Source organism: Grammomys surdaster, unplaced genomic scaffold (genome assembly GCF_004785775.1).
Source record: "Grammomys surdaster isolate TR1022 unplaced genomic scaffold, NIH_TR_1.0 126425, whole genome shotgun sequence".
Taxonomy (NCBI): domain Eukaryota; kingdom Metazoa; phylum Chordata; class Mammalia; order Rodentia; family Muridae; genus Grammomys; species Grammomys surdaster.
The window spans coordinates 1-4557 of NW_021621218.1; the positions used below are offsets into that span (position 1 = coordinate 1).

Here is a 4557-nt window from a genome sequence, read left to right on the forward strand (position 1 = left end):
TGTGGTATACCCACTGATGTTCCTCCTCTAGCCCACTCCAAGTCTTCAGGTGTATGAAGTTGTTGACTCTGTAAGAGACAAGGAAAATAGCTTCCTATTTTTATTTTTAATCCAAGGCCTTGTGGAAAACTCCAAATGATGAAAATGTCATATTCTGCACACTGATTTTCCCTATGGTTCATATTCACCAGTTCTCCAACTGGGTTAGTAAATACTATGGTTTTCAGCAAGGAAGACACCTAAATGAGAGAATCATTAGATGCATATATGTGCATGTCCATAAAGGGAATGCCAAATTGACAATGTCACTTAATTTTTAATGACTTTCAGAAAAGACAGCTGTATTAAAGTAATCCAATGTAGGAAAATACAATATACCTCATGGATAATTACAAGTTAATATACTTCATATTAATGTTCGATGGTAAAACATGCTAGAAAAAAAGTGACTGCCAGATAACAAGTAACATGGTATGTGGGTGTGTGAGTGTGTGTGTATGTGTGTGTGTGTGTGATTGTGTGTATGTGTTTGTTCATACACATGTTTGTCAAAAAGCTTTTTAAAAAGTGAGGCCATGTATATGAGAATGAAGGGTAAGTCTGTATGTCTGGAAATTGTGAAAATAATTTTTGTGGGTCTTTCATGTGCATACAGCACACACATATAAAATAAACATAAACTTAATAAAATGTGAAGTCTTAATCATTTATGGTTTTGAAAATAATTGTTAACTTAAGTGATTAACTATTAATCACAGTACATATACTTAAACTTCAGAAATATTTCTTAAGAAAATATTCTATTCTAGTCATCACTTAAGGCTTTTGTGATAGAACTTTTGGCTCTTATTTTAAATTTTGAACTCATTTGGTGAAATGTTGAGACACATCTTCCCAAACTCACTGAAATTCATAGGACATGTATTGTCTACTATTAAATGTCATCCTTTTGCATGATATTTACCCATGTAAAAGACACTTTAGGGAGTCTTGAAATGTAGAGATCTTTCCACTGAATGAATAATCTCTAGCAAATGTACAGTTATTTCTCTGGGTCCATTTAAATGATCACATTTATATATATAAGCATTATAAAATGTAAGAAACTTTACCTGCTGACAGTCAAAGAATACTCCTTTGGGTTCTGCCATTTTCTGAGACTCTACTTGTTGAAGAATGAGTTCATGGTAGGTGTGGGCCACAGCATACACAGCATTATACAAATTGTAACCTTCTTCACTCAGAACCAGGTCATATTTGTGCAGTGCTGTCCATTCCAATGTGTCATTGAGTGTAAAAGGAACCATTTTATTGGTGTTCTTTGATATTGAGCAATTAAAATAATTCCAGCCCAGTATAGACTCAGAAATGTTTACTGGGTATATCCTAATGTTCATTGTTTGCAAAAAATTCCTAAATTTAGTAATTTCACTGTGGTGGTGTGCAAAAGTGACAGTCCCATGGAAGAAATCAAGGCTGAAACCTTTTTTATTTGTGGTGACATCCCATTGTGAGGTTGTGATCCAGATTCTCTGAGCGCCTAAATATTCCCATCTTCTAAAGCTGATTTCTACAGTAGAATTCATTTCAGCATAAATGATAACAACCTTGGCTGTTGATGTCATAATTTCTTTATCATATATCATAGCCCTTGTCATGTATATCTGCATGTTTTCTGGGATCACATTCACAAAAGCTAAACAGATCCCAAACATTTGCATTTCTTCTCTCAAGTCTGAGAGAAACTGAATACCCTGGTCATCACTTGATATGACCAGGCCAATCCAAGTCCATCTAAAATGAAGCATCAAGGAGACCATGCCATGGGACAAACGTGTGTCCTTGGTGGCTATCTGATGGACGTAGGGAAACTGGTCATGGTCACTCAGGTTAGGATTAAATGGTCCAAAGAAAATCTAAAAGATGTAGAAGAGAGGATGAAACATCCACACGAGGAATATAATCTTAAGGAAGTTTGGAGTTATATATAAATAACATTACTCACCTTTCAGAACTCCCATTAAGAATAGTAAAATTATTCTATAAATAACATGTATTATTCCTTTTGTATTCTAGACTATTCTTGACAAATTTGTGCATTCCTGAAGAGAGTTTTGCCTATTTCCTACAGTGCGTTTATGATCTGATTTTAAATCCTTTATAATATGTATAAAACAGCACACACACAAACACATGCTGACCAAGGTTTCTCCTATGAATGGAATGAACATTGTTAACTCATCCAGTGTCACACTTTCTCACCTTCGGTTTCCTAGAATTAATTGCCAGTTTTAAGGTTGTCATCCATGATGGTCCTGTAAGTTGTATATCACATCTTGTATGTATTCTACAATTATAATTGATAAAATTATTGTTTTGGTGAATATGTTTTATCCAGAAGTCCAAAAGTGTCTTCACACATGCCAACAATGCGGGAGAATGTCAAAGACATGTTGGGTAAAAGATAAGGATTCTTGTTGATCTCATCAGTAGCAAAAAACATTACTAAAAAACCCTCATATCTTCTTGCTGGTATTCTACAAGAAGGCATAGGGATGATTAAGGAGTATGTACAAAATATGAAATTTTCTGCTCAGTTGCAGTAATCTTTGTACTATGAGAAATGCTAAGTTTCTGTGTAAGTGCTACTTTTCCTTAAATATGAATCAGAATTCAAATATACCTCCAAATATGTAACTCAGGAAGATAATTTTTATATTCATGAAAATCCATAAAGATCTTCTTTTATCTCTGAATGCCATTCCGGAACTAGTGTCAGGAGCTGACAAGGAGAAGCTAAAAGCTAGCAGGTGATCTTCCTGAGATGGGTCTGCCTTAGATTAAAAACAACTCTATGATAGATTTTCTCTTGTAGGCAAGTCTCAGAGGACATTTATTTCGGAATGATTCCTGCTATTTATATGCTTTCCTGTTGTTATTAAATATATATGACAAACACTAGGTACTAGCCCATCCTTTTGAGCAGATCTCTGCAGATAAAAATATAATGTCTTGTAGTGATGCTATGTTGCTAAATCAATGATTTCTTAATCCTTATTGATGATCCTATAGGAATTCATAAAAATATAGTAATCTTTAGCTCTTTTATAATACAATGCTATTGAATTCTTTCTGGTAGTCAAGACTGCAATGAGAACTCTGCCAGTCTTTAGTGTTATGAGTTAATTGCTTCTGAGATTTCAAGCAGGCACTACTGCTCAGAGCACATTCCGAGAGCTTCTAAAACCATTAACCAAACGTCTTAAAAAGGGAACTAATGATTTACTGTAAGTACTAGGATGAAAAATAAAATATTGTTTGGCTTTATCCTTATAAAACTTCACTAATTACTTAGTGATAGAAGTTACTGTTTTTATTTCTACATGAACCTGTAGAATTGTGACAAACGATGAATGGTTAGCCACATAATTACTCCTAATGGATATGCATGTAAACATTGTCTGTTGTAAACTTCTTATTTGTTTTCTGATTTGAATTTATATGTAAAGCTGTGATGAACTATTTATTATGTGACCATGCATTGTGAAAGATGTATAAGTGCTGAGGCAAAGAGAAGAAACAGAACTGAGCTGAGGATGCCTTTTAGACAGAACACCTTTTACACGGAACTGAACAGAACTTTTTAGACAGAACTGAGGAGAATACTTTTTAGATAGAACTGAACTCAAGAAGAACTTTGACATAAGGCATAGAATTAGGAATAATGAAATGAGAGTAAAGGCATGATTGTGATATCAGAGCTTGAGGAGAAAGCAAGACTAGGAGGAGAATGCAGACTGAAATAACTTAGAAATTATAAGACAGGCCAGGCAGTGTTGGTGCACGCCTTTAATCCCAGCATTTGGGAGTCAGAGACAGGTGGATTTCAGAGTTCAAGGCAAGTATGGTATACAGAGTGAATTCCAGGACAGCCAGGGCTACACAGAGAAACCCTGTCTCAAAAAAACAAAACAAAACAAACAAACAAACAAACAAAAACCCAAACCAAAAATCAAAACAAAATAACAAGGAAGAGATTATAAAGCACCTTAGAAAACTAAGCAAGAAATGTGCAGTATCGAGAGAGAAATAGGAAAAAAAAAAGAAGCTACAGAGAGAGCAAAAGGAGCAGGCAAAGTGTTCCCTACCATGGGACAGAACAGTTCTTTCCTTAATAGCCAGGAAGGCTTGGTCTCATTAAAGAGAACAAAGCTTTCTTTATATAGACTTGGATTTAATTCATTTAGCAATAAAAGGGTAGAAGCTTTCCCTTTCATTATGCAATAAAGATTGGAACTCATTTTATGTTTTTTATCCAGAATAGGTGAGTTCTTTCTGCACTGGTGCTTGTTTTTGTTGTTGTTGTTGTTGTTGTTGTTGTTCTTTTTTTTACTCCAAATGCATATGTAAGCATGAGTGTGTGCATGTATGTAATTATGATAATGTATATAAGCTGGATCCAGTTGGCTTGAATGGAAATGTGTAAATGTGCATGCGTGAACATGTATATGAGATTATATAAGTTTATGCTTATTTGCTTACATATTTTTTCCTTTT

The 4557-nt window shown here is 34.4% G+C and overlaps 1 pseudogene; it reads right to left on the reverse strand.

Moving 5' to 3' along the window:
* Window positions 1–14: 14 nt before the first annotated feature.
* Window positions 15–4557, reverse strand: part of LOC114614706 — a 7081-nt pseudogene continuing 2538 nt past the window's right edge.